Source organism: Anabrus simplex, chromosome 4, assembly GCF_040414725.1.
Source record: "Anabrus simplex isolate iqAnaSimp1 chromosome 4, ASM4041472v1, whole genome shotgun sequence".
NCBI classification, from domain to species: domain Eukaryota; kingdom Metazoa; phylum Arthropoda; class Insecta; order Orthoptera; family Tettigoniidae; genus Anabrus; species Anabrus simplex.
Window position 1 is genome coordinate 440,707,210 of NC_090268.1, and position 21,094 is coordinate 440,728,303.

The following is a 21,094-nucleotide window of genomic DNA, read 5'->3' on the forward strand; positions in this document are numbered from 1 at the left end:
ACTTGATGGGGTAGAGTGGTTAGCTCCATGCCCGGCCGCCTTTGCACCCAGGAATTAACCTGGTACTCATTTTTGGTGTTGGCTAAGTGAACCTCAGGGCCACGTGCACCTCCGGAAGTGGAAATCTCGTTTCTTAAATATTACGACTTCCTGACGGGGATTCGAACCCACGTCCTTCCAGGTGAACCGAGCACGCCTTTACCGCCTCGGCCAGGCAGCCTCTTTGTGCCCCCGAGTACCAATGTTTATACCTTCGATTAGCAATTTAGAAACAAGTCAAGGAAAATACAATATAGTGAATTCTACATGTCCTGGGGTTCAAGCCCCTCGCTTTACGATTCTTGAGCTCTCAGCTCAAATTTACAAAGAGCACAAATTTACTCAAGGGCAGAAATCCCCTAATTCATGGGGCACTTGCTCCCAAACTAAAATATCTAGCCTTCCAAAGGCACTCTTTATGATTACAAAATTCGAAAAGATCTAACAGGCTCTCAGTTCCTTACTGCCTACTTAAGGCAACATCAACTTACAAACCTGGCCTCTCAATGCACAACTTGCGATATAAAAACTGATTTATACAGGGGTATTTAATACCCAACCTACGGGGGCCTACATAGAAAAGGAACAGGTTAAATAACAGGCCCAAACACAGAATGAATGGAGGCGTACCCTGCACTCCCAGATAACAAACACAAAAACCAAAGGGGCTCTAGGCCGATGAAACAGGGGCTATTCCCAAACTATTGAGGTGACTCGTATAGAATTTACATTACCACATTACAGAATGAAAAACAGTTATGAAACGTAGTCACCTCAGACCAAGATGAAGGGGACCTCGAGAGGGTACGTCACTCTCTATCCCCGATTTACAGTTAAAGATTTATGAAATTTTTACATTAGCCGGCAGAAAGTTACATTTTTAGAAAGGAAGGTTGCATAGTTAACGATTCGGACCTTTCCCTCGGGTTAAACTGCGGAGTTAGCAAGAAAGAAAGACGTTATGTGGCCATAACCTTGTAGATGTACTGCTGACCGATGAAAGAGGCCACTCGCCTCCTGCTTTGACACACACACTCAGTAAGGTGACGATCAATTGGCCAAGAGACGTGAAAAGCCGCAGTTTATAAACCCTCAGGCAAGGTTGTAGATCATTCAAGATGAATCAGGACACGCCCTCTTAAATTTTATTGGCAGATACAAAGTGAAGAAGAAATACTGGATTGGTTGGAAATTAATTACAAAAATTAGGGATTGGCTAGATTCAAAACAGGTGGAAAGAAAAGGAAGAATTGCCAACCCAAAAATAAATGAGCATCAATCAGTTACTTAAACTTAGAAATACAAAACTTCTTTAAATCATAAATTCTTTCACTTCGCACCACGGTGCGTGATCTTAGTTTTTTGGTAGTGTCTTCTATGGGAGAATGTCCAAACTTCTTGATGAATGGCAAACAAAAGGATAAATTCAGTCAGTGCAAGCAACTGCACAATGACAAAATTACTCGATATTTTAGTGCTAATAATTTCGTGTGGCTATTTCTAGCCGAGTGCAGCCCTTGTAAGGCAGACCCTCCGATGAGGTTGTGCATTTTAGTGGTGACATCTTCTGATTAAAGTTCCAAATAGGTGTAGTTTCAGTTTCACTGTTTTACCAATAGAGGAGTTCTTTAGGCGCTGAATTTGAATGCGCGGCGTTGGGGTGTACCTCCCGGTACAGTCCTTCCCCCCAAATGTCCTTCCTTGGGGTGACACAGAAGGATTTTGAGAAAACATTTCCAGTTGAAGAGAAAGGAAAACAATTTTTTTAAGATTTTTGTTGTTGTTAGGTAGAAACTAGTTTAACTTCAGCTAAGAGTATCCTTTTATTGTAAAGTAATAACAACATTTTGATAGTTTTGACGGCAAGACCTGCCGCCGCTGCCGATACCCATTTGAGGTCGCTCGGACCCCTGAAGTACCCTCAGATACACCTCTCCCGGTACTATGAGAGGGGTAGTCGTGGTGATGGTCGCCGCAGATTAGAAGTATATGTACAGTCCCCAGATGGGTTGGCGGTAGGAGCACCGCACTTCAGCCTTTGCCGGGAGCTGGACTCCGGCGCGCCGTTCACAAGGACTCTTCACGGAAGTGGAGTTGGCCCGTACCCCACTTATGTTGCAGTACGGCGGCAGACAGCTGAGGGGGCACTGAAACAGTAAGATCTTGGCGACAGGAAAGTGTAGTTGAGAGTACGATCTTTATTGGTGATGCAGAGGGGCGGGCGGCGTGGAAAGTGTTTTAGTGCCAATAGTGCGGAGATGCAGGATACGGGGGCTTGGTAATGGCCACTAAGGAATGAAAGCAGGAAACCAGAGGGGAAGATCGTACATAACGAGGTCATATACATAATCACATACAATAAGGCCTCAAAAAAATATAACCTTCAAACTACTGCTGAATTTTAGTAGCAAATGTTCTTTAATTATACAGGTTTTATTTGAGAGAGGTGTACTCTAATGATCCTCTCTGTGGCTGGATTGCTCACTAATAATGTAACGAGAGTCAGTAAATCCAATATAATGCACGGCCCATGAAATCTAGGGGCAAGCTTGCCCGCGGGAACAAAGATTCTAACCATGACTTGATCTCCGAATTTTAATTGGCGGGCCTCCGTCCACGATCATATCTTCCCCTAACCTTTTCATGTGAAACCTTCAGGTTGTGCTTAGCTTTCTTTCACAGATTCCTAATATTATCGGGATCTATTTTCTCTAGTATGATATCATTGAGTGATCAAAGGTTAGAGAGCGGCGTGTTAGGCATAAATTTAAACATCAGAGAAGCTGGAGTGAACTTGTAAGATTCATGAACCGCCGAATTCAAAGCAAAGGCCAACCAATGCAGGGATGTATCCCACCTGGAATGATATTTATGATGAAGGGCAGTTAGAGCAGATCTAAGATTACAATTGACCTGCTCAGCCAGACATGTTTGAGGATAATACGCCGTTTTAGTTACATGTGATATAGACAGGTCAAAACAGAATTTGCGGAATAAGTTGGATGCGAATGCTTTAGCATTATCAGAAACTATATATTGACAAGGATCAAAAGAAGCAAATATGGTATTTAAAAAAGAAATGGTGGACTGAGCGGTAGCCAGCTTAGTCGGAAATAACCAGGAAAACCTAGTGAAACCATCTACACACACTAGAATGAATTTGTTGGCGTTCCCCTTTGATTGGGGGAAGGGTCCGACGTAGTCTATATAGAGGCATTCCATGGGGCGCGACGCTTGATGAGAAGATAATAGACCTATCTTTGTTTACAAGGTGGGTTTACTAAGCAAACAAGATTTATAAGCCTTTACCAATTCTCGAATTTCGCCGTCTATACCTTTCCAAATGAACATCTTTCGGATCTTTTCTCGAGTTTTGTAGATGCCTAAATGCCCCCCTATTAGGGTCTCATGATAGTACTTGAAGATCATAGGCACAAGAACAGTTATAACCACTACTTTCATATTTTGATCATGCCTCGACGGGCAACACAAAACCCAGTTCCTCAATACATAAGGGACAACATGTTCCCCAGAAGAAAGGGTCTCAATAATAGGGGCCAGCACGGGATCTTCACGTTGATATTTTTCAATATCCCTGAACAATATGGGGGCATCAGTTAAAATGGCATTAATGCCTGAAGGTATGGGCGTGGGAAAAGAAGAACTATCTCCCTGTTCGGTGATCTCTTCATCATGAAGAAACATGCCGCTTAGTCCATCCGCAAAAACATTTTCGGATCCTCTGATAATTCTTACATCAAATTGGAACGCAGAAATCCTAAAGGCCCAACGGGCTATGCGACCAGTACGACGCTGCCTAAGACCCAACTTAAGGCTTGATTGTCAGTTTCCAGGTCGAACTTAACATGTTCTAGATAAATTCGGAACTTCTCTAATGCAAATAAAACAGCCAAACCTTCAAGTTCATAGATAGAATATTTGGCCTCTTAGGCCGATAATGTCCTAGACGCATAGGCGATGGGTCGCCTTGAGAGTTCAGTTTCCTGAAGAAGCACAGCAGCCACTGCCGATGACGAGGCGTCAGTTTGAACGACGAATTTCTTGGAAAAATCAGGCATAGCGAGGACGAGGGCGTTGCAAAGAGCTAATTTCAGATATTCAAAAGCGGCTTGTTGAGACGGTCCCCACTCAAACTTGACAGTTAACCCCGCTTTACGAAGCCGATTGAGTACTTCCTTTAAATGATCAAGGTGTTCTTCTAAGGTCTCAGAAAATACGACGACATCATCCAGATAATGATACAAGTATTCAAAGTTGATGTCTGAGGACACCCTATCTAGCAGTCTCGTGAGCACGGCTGCCCCCATAGGGAGCCCGAAAGGCACGCGGTTGTACTCATACAAGTTCCAGTCTGAGGTAAAAGCTGTTAGATGTTTCGATTCTTCAGCTAGAGGGATCTGATTGTCCACCTGATTAAGGTCTAAGATGGTGAAGAACTTAGCTTTTTGAAACCATGAAAAACAAGAGTGAAGGTCGGGAAGAGGCACAGATTTTAACACCACCTTCCGATTTAACGCCCTATAATCAATCACAGGCCTGAAGCCACCTTGGGGTTTCGGCACCAGAAAAATGGGCGATGAGTACGCCGACTTAGATGATCGAATAATACCATCTTTTAACATCTGATTGATGATCTCTTTAAGAGCCTTCATTTTGGGTGGAGATGGCCTATAAGGTGGAAACCTGACTGGAATCGAATCCTTAACCTCAATCTTGTATTCAATAAGGTCAGTAACACCAAGAGTATCGGAAAATACATCCGGAAACGACTGACGCAATTTACGAATACTATCAGCCTGCTCCTCAGGTAGATGTCTAAGGTCTAACGACATCTTATCCTGGGTAGGCGAAACAGATGAACATGATACAGAATTACACTTACGCAAAATAATTTTACAGTTATGAGCAAATTTGACAGTGCACGACTTGCTCTGAATGTCGTGCACTAGATCGGTATGAGACATGAAGTCTGCTCCTAATATTATGGGGCAAGACAAGTGCTTAGCCACAAACAATTTAACTTTCCAGGTGAGTTTAGAAATACGTATTTTGGGGAATATGGAACCTAAAATTTCTAATGGAGAAGAATTAGCCGAAACGCATTGGACTGAAGACGAACAATAATCAGAAAATTTACAGACAGACTTTAATTTCGATTACCATTCAGCCGAAATAATGGAACAAACACTCCCTGAGTCTAATAGAGCGGTAACGGGTTCGCTATTCAACTCAATTTTAAGAAATGGTACGAGTGCGGGGGACTCCGCCGCAATCTTAAGGCATTCTTTAGGATCCTCAAGTGCGGGCTTAGAAAAACTTCTACCCTGTTCCGAGCTTTCGGTGGGTTTAACGGGGTCTGAACCTTGGGAAGATGAATTTGCCGACTCAGCCGATGACACTAGTCACTTTCGATTATTCGAGTTGGTGGAGGTTGCAACAGAACTTGAGCAGGAGGGGTGCTATTGGCATTAGGGCAATTTTTAGCGATATGAGTAAGAGAGCTGCATTTGAAACATCCTTGTGATGACCCTGCTCCATTCTTTGTCCCAGTGGATTTAATCAAAGGGCACTTGTTACGGAGATGATCCGTCGACCCACAAGCGTAGCATTTGTGGTTTGTGAATGTTCGGCGAGGTGAAGACCGAAAACTATTAGAAGACGGAGTGGGTTCCTTAGCGAATGTTAAGGTCTCGGCATACCTAACTCCTTCGGCTGAGAATGCCATAGCCTCTAATTCAGCAATGGTTCGAGGACGCGATGCGAAACCCAGATATGACCTGTAGGGTGGGGAAATGCCTTCAACAATGGTCTGCACTATTTGATCTTCGGGAAAATGAAGAGCGAATAGCCTGGTGTAGAACTTAATGTCCTGAATGAAGTCTGCGAGATTTTCATCGAGTCGCTGTACTCTGTAATAGTACTCTTGAATTAAGGAAGACATGGCTCGAGCCGGAATGAAGTTAGCTAACAGATGGGCGTGGAAGTCTTCTATAGAAGATTGTTCAGCTATTGCTTTGACTGTTTTGTCCGAGAGGACACCTATTGAGTAAGTGTAAACAATTTGAAGAAATTGAGAGTGAGAGAGGGAAAACACTAGTGCGTGATCTTGAAATTCAACTAAAAATCTTAAAAATGAAATGACCTCGTTAGTAGAATTTATAGAAACTTAGAAATTCCCCTAAGCAACATAGCCAAAGGATGAGGCAAACTACTGAACCCAGTTGATATAACTGGTAAGGACCTAGAAGGTTGAGAATTCTCCGACACAGCATTATTTAAAAAGAAAGGTGAAATTGAGGTATGACGATCAGACTCGTTTTCTAATGGGGTAGAAGTTTGTTGAGTTGCCACAGATTTCCTACTTTCTCCACCCTTGGAAGATTCCTCCTTACAATGTTTATCACAGGGGCTTGGTCTGTTTTGGGAGTAGCTGCCCCAGACACCAATTGACTAACTCTGTATGACATTTTACAAAGGTGTTCAACAAATTACTCGCCTCCTTACCATGGTCTTCCTTTAATTTCGGAGACAATAGATCGCTCACCCTGTTATAAAAATGGAACAATCTTACCTGCACTCTCTTAAGTTTATTAGGAGATGGATCACTTACTTCAAAAACACTAAGTACAGATGCTTACTCATTGGTGTTATCAGTGATCGTGGAGAGAGCCTCATCAATTTTCTTCCCTCCAAATGTTCGGATACTAATTGGTAATTCTATAGATTCCGTAAGTTTGGTTGTGTCTGCCGCTACCGTGCCTCCAGATTGAACATTCCTAATCAGTAATTCATAAATTAATTCCTCCTTGCGCAAGTAGCCGGGATGGAGGAGTTCACGAGGGCCAGATACGGTGAAAGGAAATTTACAAATTTAGAGAAAAAAATTCCAGCGACCGTGAAGATTCTTAGAGTTGAAAACGGATATTATGTTTAGCAGTCAAAGGGGCTTAATTGAGACAAATTCAACCACGCTTTGCTACCGTGGATGCCCGCGGAGCAGAAACAGGGGAAAGAAGGTGCTGGGGTGAATGCGTCTAACTACAATATCAACGTTAATTTAAAACTTTAACAAGGGTTATATTTCCTTAAATTTCAAAAATAAAAAATAACAACGTAACAGGTAGAATTAGCAATTTAGAAACAAGTCAAGGAAAATACAATATAGTGAATTCTACAAGTCCTGGGCTTCAGGCCCCTCGCTTTACGATTCTTGAGCTCTCAGCTCAAATTTACCAAGAGCACAAATTTACTCAAGAGCAGAAATCCCCTAATTCATGGAGCACTTGCCCCAGAATAAAACATCTAGCCTTCCAAAGGCACTCTTTACAATAACAAATTCGAAAAGAGTTAACAGGCTCTCAGTTTCTTACTGCCTACTTAAGGCAACATCAACTTACAAACACTCAATAAGGCGACGATCAATTGGCCAAGAGGCGTGAAAAGCCGCAGTTTATAAACCCTCAGGGAAGGTTCGAGATCATTCAAGATGAATCAGGACACGCCCTCTTAATTTTTATTGGCAGATACAAAGTGAAGAAGAAATACGGGATTGGTTGGAAGTTAATTACAAAAATTAGGGATTGGTTAGATTCAAATCAGGCGGAGAGAAAAGGAAGAATTGCTAACCCAAAAATAAATAAGCATTAGAGATAGGATAGGAATGGTGGGAGGGGGAGTGTTCATTCTGGTGAAAGAAGAATTTGTAAGCTACGAAAAAGTTAAAGATGAGACATATGAAATTCTAGGTGTAAGGCTCATTTCTAAAGATAATAGGCAACTTGATATATTTGGAGTGCACAGATCGGGAAAGGGTAGCACGGACGCGGATTCGGAATTATTTGATAGGATAGTCAGCTATGTGGGAAACGACATGGAAAGAAATGTGATTGTAGCGGGAGATCTGAATTTGCCAGATGTCAATTGGGAAGGAAATGCGAACGACAGGAAGCATGACCAACAATGGCAAAAAAGTTAATATGGGAAGGACAGCTGATTCAGAAAGTGATGGAACAAACCAGAGGAAAAAATATCGTGGATGTCTTGCTGATAAAACCAGATGAGCTCTATAGGGAAACTGAAGTAATAGATGGTATTAGTGAACATGAAGCTGTTTTTGTGGTAGTCAAAAATAAATGTGATAGAAAGGAAGGTCTTAAAAGTAGGACTGTTAAGCAGTACCATATGGCTGATGAAGCAGGCATGATGCAGTTTCTAAAAGGTAACTATGATCGATGGAACACGGTAAATAAAAATGTAAACAGACTCTGGGTTGGGTTTAAGGAAATTGTTGAGGAATGCGAAAACAGGTTTGTACCATTAAGGGTGGTAAGGAATGGTAAAGACCCACCTTATTATAATAGAGAAATAAAGAGACTAAGAAGGAGGTGCAGACTGCAAAGAAATAGAGTTAGAAATGGCTGTGGAGTAAGGAGAAATTGAAGGAACTTACTAGAAAACTGAATCTAGCAAAGACGGCAGCTAAGGATAAGATGATGGCAAGCATAATTGGCAGTCATACGAATTTTAGTGAAAAATGAAAGGGTATGTATACTTAATTTAAGACAGAAACAGGTTCCAAGAAGGACATTCCAGGAATAATTAATGAACAAGGGGAGTGTGTATGTGAGGATCTTCAAAAGGGAGAAGTATTCAGTCAGCAGTATGTAAAGATTGTTGGTTACAAGGATAATGTCGAGATAGAGGAGGAGACTAAGGCCAAAGAAGTAATAAAATTTACATATGATAACAATGACATTTACAATAAGATACAAAAGTTGAAAACTAGAAAAGCGGCTGGAATTGATCAGATTTCTGGGGATATACTAAAGAGAGTGGGTTGGGAAATAGTACCATATCTGAAGTACTTATTTGATTATTGTTTGGTCGGAGGAGCTATACCAAATGAACGGAGAGTTGCTATAGTATCCCCTGTGTATAAAAGAAAGGGTGATAGACATAAAGCTGAAAATTACAGGCCAGTAAGTTTGACATGCATTGTATGTAAGCTTTGGGAAGGCATTCTTTCTGATTATATTAGACATGTTTGTGAAATTAATAACTGGTTCGATAGGAGGCAATTCGGATTTAGGAAAGGTTATTCCACTGAAGCTCAACTTGTAGGATTCCAGCAAGATATAGCAGATATCTTGGATTCTGGAGGTCAAATGGACTGTATCGCGATTGACCTGTCTAAAGCATTTGATAGGGTGGATCATGGGAGACTACTGGCAAAAATGAGTGCAATTGGACTAGACAAAAGAGTGACTGAATGGGTTGCTATATTTCTAGAAAATAGATCTCAGAGAATTAGAGTAGGTGACGCTTTATCTGACCCTGTAAAAATTAAGAGGGGAATTCCTCAAGGCAGTATTATCGGACCTTTATGTAAAGGAGTGGAATCGGAGGTAAGGCTTTTTGCGGATGATGTTATTCTCTATAGGGTGATAAATAAGTTACAAGATTGTGAGCAACTGCAACGTGACCTCGAAAATGTTGTGAGATGGACAGCAGGCAATGGTATGTTGATAAACGGGGTTAAAAGTCAGGTTGTGAGTTTCACAAATAGGAAAAGTCCTCTCAGTTTTAATTACTGCGTTGATGGGGTGAAAGTTCCTTTTGGGGATCATTGTAAGTATCTAGGTGTTAATATAAGGAAAGATCTTCACTGGGGTAATCACATAAATGGGATTGTAAATAAAGGGTACAGATCTCTGCACATGGTTATGAGGGTGTTTAGGGGTTGTAGTAAGGATGTAAAGGAGAGTGCATATAAGTCTCTGGTAAGACCCCAACTAGAGTATGGTTCTAATGTATGGGACCCTCACCAGGATTACCTGATTCAAGAACTGGAAAAAATCCAAAGAAAAGCAGCTCGATTTGTTCTGGGTGATTTCCGACAAAAGAGCAGCGTTACAAAAATGTTGCAATGTTTGGGTTGGGAAGAACTGAGAGAAAGAAGAAGAGCTGCTCGACTCAGTGGTATGTTCCGAGCTGTCAGCGGAGAGATGGCGTGGAATGACATTAGTAGACGAATAAATTTGAATGGCGTTTATAAAAGTAGGAAAGATCACAATATGAAGATAAAGTTGGAATTCAAGAGGACAAACTGGGGCAAATATTCATTTATATGAAGGGGAGTTAGGGATTGGAATAACTTACCAAGGGAGATGTTCAATAAATTTCCAACTGCTTTGAAATCATTTAGGAAAAGTCTAGGAAAGCAACAGATAGGGAATCTGCCACCTGGGCGACTGCTCTAAGTGCAGATCAGTATTGATTGATTGATTGATTGATTGATTGATTGATTGATTGATTGATTGATTGATTGACAAAAACCTAGAAATACAAAACTTCTTTAAATCATAAGTTCTTTCACTTCTCAGCACTGTGCGTGATCTTAGTTTTTTGGTACTGTCATCTATGGGAGAATGTCCAAACTTCTTGATGAATGGCAAACAAAGCAAGGATAAATTCAGTCAGTGTAGGCAACTGCACAATAACAAAATTACTCGATATTTTAGTGGTGACATCTTCTGATTAAAGTTCCAAGTTGGTGTAGTTTCAGTTTCTCTGTTTTACCAATAGAGGAGTTCCTTATGCGTTGAATTTGAATGCGCGGCGTTGGGGTGTACCTCCCGTTACAATTATTATTATTATTGTTATTATGATTATTATTATTATTATTGTTATTATTGTTATTATTCTTATTCTTTAGTTCCCTGATAATTGTCGGTTAAAGTTGAACAGTCATGTTTGCGCGGTTACCAAACATAAAGCGTGATTAGCAGTGAAGGTAAAATGTCTACGAGATTTGAAGACGAACTGCTTTTTGTGGAAGATCATCTGGGACAGAATGGAAATGAGCGCAAACCTATAACAGCGGGGAGAGGCATAGTTTTGAAGAACTTAGTCATAGAAAATTTGTGGAAAGATTTCGTTTCCCGAAAGAGACAGTTTCATTTCTTCTAGAATCCATACAAAATGACCTAAGATTTCAAAAGCAATTTCTGATATTAATGTGTGATGTTTCTCTTTGTGTTTTATGGTGGCTCCACCTGTCTTTTTATTTTCAACGATATCTCTTTTTGATAATTGATTCTGCTACAACATCAGTTTCGAAAGCGGAAAAATTAGACGACATTTTCCTCTGCATTCGGGAGACGAGTGGGTACGAGAACGGTTTTCTGCGGTTTCCCCGTTTCACTTCAAGGCAAAGCCGGGAGAGTTTCCAGTTGCAGACCACAGACAATTTCATTCACCACCATTCATCTCCTGTTCATTCGGTCCTCATCTTAAGTTGACGACAGGAACGGCAACCGGCCGGAAAACATGACATATCATTTCATCTCACCTCATCCCCGACCTCGTAGACATATCAGGAAACGGAGCAAAGTGGTAGGCATTAGACGTTCCGGATAGAAATAGTGAAGAGAATATCAGGTTAAATTTAGTTAATAATTTCGAAAAAACAACAACAACAAAAAACAGTGTGTGCCAGCCAACTCACATGCCTACTTTTTCGGATTTCACCTGGATTTCCTATATAAAATAGGTTTAAGACGAAGATAACAGTAATTTTAAGCGTTCAGAGAGCAGGCTGGCTGAATGGTCAGCGTTGAGGCCTTCGGTTCAAATCCGGGTTAGTTTCCCGATCAGGTCAGGGATTTTAATCTTGTCTGATTAGTTCTTCTGGCTCGGGGACTGGGTGTTTGTGTTTGTTCCGATATTGCCCTCTTCATTTTCAGACAACACACCACAGAAACGCGCATTAGTGATAACATCACTCTATACGAGTTGGCGTCAGAAAGGGCATTCGGCTGCAAAACACGGACGAATCCACATCTGCGACACAGTTCGCGCCTGCAACCTTACAGGTTTGGGATAAGCGGTCAGAGAAGAAAAAGAAGAAGGTGTTGGAGGAGAAGAGAGCAGGTACTATGAGCGAACTCCGTCAAACTGCCCCCCACCATTCCAAATTCCACAGCACCTCTTCATCTCATTTGCTGACGTTTGTACACAAATCTGATGTTATGGTTTTCTCAGCTTTATTTATGTCAGTTTCCAATCCATCCAATTTACCCTAGACCAAAACGTCGAGGATTGTGAACTTAAGTTCGGGAGATGGTGGGTTCGAATCCCACCGTGGGCAGTCCTGACTATGATTTTCCGTGGTTTTCCATATTCACCCGAGTCTATGCTGCGGCTATATCTTATATTAAGGCTACGGCTGCTACCTTCCTAATCCTAGCCCTTTCCCGCCCATCCGTCGCCGAAATCTTTTGATGGGTTAGTGCGGCGTTAAACCACTGGGATAACACCTGGAATAATAATAATAATAATAATAATAATAATAATAATAATAATAATAATAATAATAATAATAATAATAATAATAATAATAATATAGGAACCAAATTCAAGGGGATCGCAATAGACTGCTTAGCATTTGCCGATGATATTGCTGTTCTCTCAAACGACATAGAAACCGCTAGAGCTCAAGTTGAAATTTTAAAGGAAATTGCCGAACAAACTGGTTTGCAGATATCGTTTGAGAAAACAGAAGTAATGACTAACATCAAAGAGGCTCCACCAAAACTCCATACAAAATACGGGGACATCACCCGAGTAGACAAATTCAAATACCTGGGTGAGATCATCATGAAAAATGGACTGGACAAAGAAGCACTTCAGGATCGAGTACGCAAACTGGAAATAGACTACCAAACATTCCGCACAATCTACAACAAAAATGTCTTTCCCAAAACACCAAGGTACGTCACTATGAAACGGTTCTGAAGCCAGTAGTTCTATATGGAGTCGAAACCTTGTCTCTAAATGCCAACAAAGGACTCCTTGAAGAAATGGAGAAAAGAGAACGCAAAATTGTGAGAGGAATCTTGTGATCAAAGTACAGAAATGGAATCCATCAAAAGAGATCCAACAAGGAAGTCTACAGCAAAATAGAGAAAATTACCGGCACAATCAGAAAAAGACGGGCACGATTTTACAGTCATCTGAAAAGAATGGACGGAAGAAAGTTAACTAAAGAAATCTTTCACTTTTTGATTCAAACCCAAAACAACAATTCCCTGGTTTAGAAATACCAAAGAAGACCTGCTAATGCTACATATCCCAGCTGAAGACACCCTTAACAGAGATCTCTTCCGCAAGAAAATATTGACGAACGGGCTAAACCGAGACGAGCAACCGAAGAGAAGACACGGTGCCCCTTGGACAGAGGAGCGTAAGCAGGCCCACTCACAAAGAATGAGGGAAATTTGGGCTCTAAAGAAGGCCAAGTTCAGTGTCAAATGCAACAAGACGTAACGTGGTCCTTGATGGCCCCAGCGAATTATATAATAATAATAATAATAATAATAATAATAATAATAATAATAATAATAATAATAATAATAATAATAATAATAATAATAATAATAATAATAATAATAATAATAATAATAATAATAATAATAATAATAATAATAATAATAATAATAATAATAATAATAATAAAGGGAGTCAGGTAAATGAACTGTTATTGAAGTCTCTCTACGCAGAAATCGTTTGAAAGTGTGTTTCCTCGAAACAAGCCTTTGTGGACTTGGGCCTTACTGCCTGGAATGCGCCATGTCCTCGATATTAAGTTTATCATAGACGGAGTAGCATCACAGCACCATTATTAGCTAAACTGACCAAGTAAATGCAGCATATTAAACTCAGTCTAGTGCATGGCATGAATGATTTAATTATTTCATTATCCTAAATGAAGATACAAACTAAAGCAGCTGTTTAAAAGTCTTACATGTGGTGTTGTTTCTATTAAGTGGATAACGTGCAAATCCCTGCAGGACCTACAGTAATTATTGGTCCATTATGTAAATTGTGTAGCTATATTTACCAATCACTTCCACTCCCGTAGATCGCCTCCAATCATGCGCTACAATTGAGCCGGTCAGAGTAAAGCCACTTCTAATGGACTTACTGTAATCCTAATCGATTGTCATACACGATATCTCATCGGGGCGTTTCCCATCATTAAACATACAGCTGTCATGTGCACTGTGTGCGTGTGTGTGTGGATCACTATCAAATCATGCGTGCCCACCACACATTAACAACCGTGTAAACACCAGATTAAGTTACTGTCCACAAATATTACTTAGGTTAAAAGTGATGTTTGCTGAGTGCCACGAATGTGGCTCATACAACGTGAATGGCTGTCATAAGTGGAGCCCTGTAGAAAACATCCACGGTATTCCCCGTCGCGAGGAAAATTAGGGTTCCTACCCAAGTCCGTGCTTCCACTTGATAGTTAACTGCGGATCTGTTGAGAATCCAGTCAAGCTTCAGGCTACAAACCCATACGTATTCCAGCTTCCTCACGTGTATCTCTTCTCTCTGACCTTCCTTAGTCATTTCTTGTTCTCTTCCAACCCCAACGGGATGGCACTAGGTTTGCAAGACGTAAAGAGATTTTCATTTTCACATCTTTCGTGTCCCTACCTTTCGTTTTACCCATACTTTAATTCTTTGAATTTCGTCACGATACCGCGTAATCTGTAGACGTTCGGGTTGAGCAGCGGTCGCTTTGTAGGCCATGGCCCCTCGGGGCTGTTGCGCCATGGAGTTTGGTTTGGTTTTTCCCTTCTTGGAAGGATTAGAAAAAAATTCCTTAGCCAGTTTCCTGTCGTTCGACCGGATCAGGAACGAGAAGAATGAAACCCCCATCTAGCGGCGAGGGTAGGAATTGTGCCGGCTGCCGAAGCCTGCTGCACTCCTCTGGAGCAATGATTAATGACTGACAGATTAAATGAAATGACATTATGTTGGAGAGTGTTGCAGGAATAAAAGATCACAGGGAAAACCGGAGCAGCCGGAGGAAAACCTGTCCCGCCTCCGCTTTGTCGAGACAAAACTCACGTGGAGTAACTGGGATATGAACCACGGAACACAGCGGTGAGAGGCAGGCGCTGCCGCCTGAGCCATGGAGGCATCGAAGGTTTGGAATCTTTTTTTAAAATTTCTGATTAGTGATCAGAAGTGATGTCTGCCAAGTTGTGCTGACGTTTGAAATCCAACAACCATTGCCACCACCACCACCACCACCACCACCACCACCACCACCACCAGCAGCAGTAGCAGCAGCATCACCACCACGAACTCTAACCAGTCCAGATCTTTTTTGAACATCTTGTAATAGCGAATGTTAAAAAAATAATAGTGGGTAAAGAATATATTGTTATTATTCATTAATAGCCCAGTGTTCTTCTATCGCTTTTCCCACACATGTGGAGTCCCGGGTGCGAACTATGCCGCTCATGTGGATTTGGCTCTGTTTAACGGCCGAATGTCCTTCCTGCCAGCAACTCTATGTGGAGGGATGTAATCACTATTGCGAGTTTCTGTAGTGGTTGGTAGAGTGGTGTCTTTGCTGAATATGAAGAGGAGAGTATTGGGACAAACACAAACCGCAGTCCCCGAGCCAGAAGAATTAATCAGACCCGGCCGGTAATCGAACTCGGGACCCTCTAAACCAAAGGCCTCAACGCTGACAACTCAGCCAGGGTGTCGGACAGTCAGTAGCCCGGTCTTGTCTTTAGTGAATACAATTATTGTATTTCATTTCCAGACTTTTGTAGTCACAACCACAGAATTACCTCTCGGTATCGTATGTAATCAATCAATCAATCAATCAATCAATCAATCAATCAATCAATCAATCAATCAATCAATCAATCAATCAATCAATCAATCAATCAATCAATCAATCAATCAATCAATCAATCAATCAATCAATCAATCAATCAATCTGATCTGATCTGCATTTAGGGCTGTCGGCCAAGTGGCAATTCCGTATCAATCGTTTACTTTGACTTACTTGACTTATTTCCTGTCGTTCTCTCTGGAGCATAGGGCCTTGGCGAAATTTCTCCACACAGTACGGTTCCTGGCCCTTTTCTTAACTTCACTCCAGGTCTTGTCAACCTCTGCGATTTCCTTTTCAATCGTCCTCTTCAATCGTTTACCTAGTCTTTTCTACAATTATTTTAAAGAAGTTGGAAATTTATTGAACATTTCCTTTCATGAATCATTCCAAACCTCAATTCCTATTCCTATAAATGCATATTTGCTCTAATTTGTCCGCTTGTACTGTAAATTCATCTTCACATTATTATCTTTCCTATTTTTAAAAGCTGTATTCAAACTTACTCGTATACTAATGTAATTTCGTATCGTCCCTCCACTGACGGCTCGGAACATACCGCTTAGTCGAGCAACTCGTCTCCTTACTTCCAAGTCTTCGCAACGATAAGTTTGCCACACTTTCGCAACTCTGCTCTTTTGTGGGAAATCACCCACAACAATTGGTGCTGCTTTCCTTTCGATCTTTTTCAGTTCTAGATTCTAATAATCCTCGCGAGGGTTCCTAATACTCGAACTATACCCTATACCCTAGAACCCCTAAATACCCTCATAACCATATGAAGTGATCTGTAACTTTTATTTACAACCTCGTTTATGTGATTAACCGTAAGGTACCCACATCATGAACACAGTAATTACGTTTGAGGGGAGTTTTTCTTGTTGGTGGAACTTACAACCTGACTTTTCATCCTATTTACCATCATACCATTGTCTGCTGTCAAGCTCAACATATTATTGAGTTCTTTTAGCATTCTCTCAAAATCCTGTATCTTATTTGCTACTTTATACAGAATATCATTATTTGCAAAACGTCTTATATGTGATTTCAATTTTTTATTCTTGTCGTTTACACCCAAAATGTTAGCGATATTTTTATGGATAGCCTTTACTTTTTGCGAAACAACTTCCAGAATGTTATAATGTGACCTCTGATTCATACCAGAGAAGATCTAAGTTGTTGTAGTCATCTACACTAGAGATGAATTGTGTGAATTTGTATGCTGTGGGTAATGTAGGGAACCCCCTCAACAAATATCAGTAATTCTTTCGTCATTAGGCAGCTTATTACTTATAATTTTTGACATGAATAGGTGGAGATGGCTGTGGGTCGTATAAAAATGTGTGTGATATAAAGCGGCAAAATGTGTGACGAAATGACGTCACATTAGTCATTATCGTAGGCCTTGGTCATCAAAGATGCTGCGACTGTGGATGTACATAGAGAATTTGAAATTGAAAGTGTACCGTCAGTGACGTCACATTAATCGTTACTATAGGCCTTGGTCGCCAAAGATGCTGCGGCTAAAACGTAAGTTTCTTTAACGTAGAGTTGCAGTTGTCTTTGAAAAAACATAGAGTTTCATTTATTGAAAGACATTCAGGATCATAAGCTTTCCGCAAAGGGTAACGTTCCTTTTCTCTCACAACGTTGTACCAAACTCACGAGAGCGATTGAAATTATTTATGAGATGAGTTTGCTTGCTTGTCTTCCCAGAACTTTTTCATGTTCTCGCAATTATTATTTCCTCCGTTCTTCCCTGCATGCAAAGGTGGTTCTCATCTTTGGTTTTCAGTAAAATGATGTTTTATCACCAACGTTTTAAACCTAGACCTATCCCATAAAATTTTGTCTGTTATGTTGATTTATTCAAGGTATTTTTTAATTTTCATTATCCAATTATCTTTACTTTTAGTGAGGGGGCGCATAATTAAATATCCTTCTGGTATTGTCCATTCTTTGTATACGGCCATCAATTTTCAATCATATTTTCCTAATAGTGTCTGATATTTTCTCAGAATGCTGGTATAACTTGGTGGACCTTATTTCTATCCACACTCCTTCTATGCATTTTTGCCCAAAGATTTTTCAAGGGATTTTCCTCTCTTGATTTTCTAAATGTATAGTTAACTTAGTGATCACCCTCCAATGATCAAGGTTTATGATGAGTATATGCTTCAGGCTGAATTGCCGTGTCATAAATAGTATTTTAATTCAGCGTTCCTAGATATTGAATTTTTGCACTTGTTCCATGGGATTCTTTGCTTTTTTGCAATTTAGAAATATTATCTTGGTTGGGTGTTTTCCCCTGAGTATTTGAAATTATTTATCCGAGGAATTTTTGCAGAGTCCTTTTAAATTGTTCTATCCCATATAAGGGAGAAATTTAATTAAAAATCAGACTAGCCTAGAAAACTGTTTATACAGAAGTCGTAAAGTGAATAGACCACCAGGCGTGTTGGCCGTGCATTTAGGGGAGCGTATAATGTGAGCTTGCATCCGGAGATAGTGCGTTCGAACAAACTGACGATAGCCCTGAAGATGGATTTCCGTGGTTTCCCATTTGCACACCAGGCAAATGCCGGGGGTGTAGTCCTTCCCACTCTTAGCCTTTCCTACCCCATTGTCGCCATACGATTTATCTGTGTCGGTGCGACGTAAAGTAAATTGTTAAAAAAAATAGTGAATAGACCGGCCATATTATTACAGATATATCACTCTTATTGAACTAATATTTGCGGATCTTTATGAATTCTTCAAAGAACTTCAGGATAGCGTCATCAAGGGCTAAGTCGCAGTAAGCGCGTTTATGGTTATTAATTTCACGGTTCATCTATAGACCAATACTGCAACATCGTTATGAAAATAAATTACATAGTAAGGGGGAGAATTTAATAGTGATTCATATTAGGTTGTGCAATACGCATTATCGATCAGTGAAAACTATTAAGGAGTGTACTTCATCACCTACACCCGTGAGACCAAGCTTTACATAACATTCGTATTAGCGCTGATGCACTGCATTTGGCAAGACCTTAAAGATTAAAAACTCGATTTTTTTGTTGGGGGTGTGTAAATAAGAGTTCCTGGGCGAAGAATATGACCTTTTGCTCTTCTGTTTCATACAACAACGGATGAGAAAAGAAAAATCCCTATTACTGCGCTGGCGGAGGAAACAATATCTCTTGGAGGCGATATTTTGCCTCTAGTCAAACAAGAAACATCCCTTCTCTTCGTAAAAAAAACCGAATATTTAGTTTGTTAGTGATATTTAATTTTTATTTGGAAAAGGCCGAAAAATGAAATTTCTATTAAAATAGGTCATATGTGAACCAGGGACCTCGAAGACTAAATCGTGTAATCGGCTTCTTCATCCTTACGACCTGTTGAAATGTCGTATGTCTTTTAGTGCCAGGATATCCCAGGACGGCTTCGGCTCGCCAGGTGCAGGTCTTTATATTTGACTCCCATAGGAGACCTGCGCGTCGTGATGAGGATGAAATGATGATGAAGACGACACATACACCCAGCCCCCGTGCGATTGGAATTAAGATTGAAATCCCCGACCCGGCCGGGAATCGAACCCGGGACCCTCTGAACCGAAGGCCAGTACGCTGACCGTTCAGCCAACGAGTCGGACTACGACCTGTTTAAAGAGTAGGATGTGCAGCTCAGGAGATTGCCTAAGGAGAATTCTAGATTTGAGATCTAATCAGCGGAATACGAAGTTCGCATGATATGCTTTCATTATATTTTAATTTAGGGGCATTGGTTGTCATTCGTTAAGATTATTTTTTTGGAAAATTTGTGTTTGGATTGTGAAGTTTTTGGAATATAGCACGAGGCCTCGCAACCATACAGAAAGATGGGGTTGATGCATGGTAAATGAGTATTTCTCTCAATGATTACCTGCTCGATGAATGCAAAACAAATTGATAACTTTGTATTCTGTTGCGGATATTTGCTAGTTTAAATAAGTGTTCAAAGAACGTTTCTATGGAGACATTCTTGATCTAAACGCTTGATTTAAAACAAAGCGGACATGGAAGGAAAATTTGAAGACGCTTTTAGTGTTTGGGTGGAATGCGTAGGCTATATCCCGAGAGTACCATTATGTTTAATGTCTCAGTTGACGGATAAAAGAGGAGCCTACCTGTTGAGAAAACGAAACTAAAAATATGAAATGTAGTCTTAATGAAATAGCGCTTCAACGTAAGGCAAAATTTGTGGTAAATATGTGATGTCACACGCATATTCTCTTATAAGATGGCTCTATCTTGACTCGCGTGCTCATCTGGAGCGTAAACATTAATAGATTCTACCAAACCCTTCAAAATCTGCAATAATGACAGTTTACCGCTAATCTTTTTCTGGATACTCGTGTTTTTGTTTGTTGATTGAGTCACCATTGGTAAGTTTCCTTCAAATACATTCGTACTCGTCTGTTTTACGTATTCTTTCTCTACCACACCGTGGTAGAATCACAGGCGAGAAATATGTGAATTTGTCCTTGTTTTACCGCTGGATGCCCTTCCCTACGTGCAGGGATGTATTCACTATTACGTGTTTACGTGTTGCTAGTGAGATGTGTTGAGTGAATATGAGGAAGTGTGTGTTGGGACGAATACAAACAACTAGTCCCCGGGACAGGGAAATTAACAAGACGTGATTAAATTTGCCACCCTACCTGGGAGTCAATACCGTGACCCCCTGATCCGAAGGCACAAACGTTGACCATTCACCCAAGGAGTCGGACTGTTATCAGTTTCATATATCACGCCAGAAACAAAATCCCCGTAATTCAAAAATTCTTATTATGCAAGGAAAAATAGTCAGGACGCCTTGAGAGAAATGAGTGAATATATTTTGATAAAATTCCGAGCGTTCAAAAATCTTATGTATTAGCACTAAAACGAATTCCAACTTTTGGAAGGCCATAAAAGCTAGTATTATTCTAAGACATCTCTTCGTATGGTTATGAAGGTAATTTGGGTTTGTAGTAAGGACGTAAATGTCAGGGAGTTGCTTAAGTGCAGCCAGTATACAGTATTCGGGAGATAGTGCGTTCGAACAACACTGTCGGAAGTCCTGAAGATAGTTTCCCGTGGTTTCCCATTTTCACATCAGACAAATACTGGGGTTGTACCTTAATTGAATCGATTATTTCAGAAAGAAGTCAGGTGCCAAAAAGTGAAAAAATGAGTTAATGGCAGAATATGTTACTAAGAGGGTATACGCACATTTTGGTGCTGAAAACAGTCAAGAAACATCCTCCTATAATGGTCAGGCATTACGTTGAATTTCGTATTTAGTTCAGAAACCAGTTAA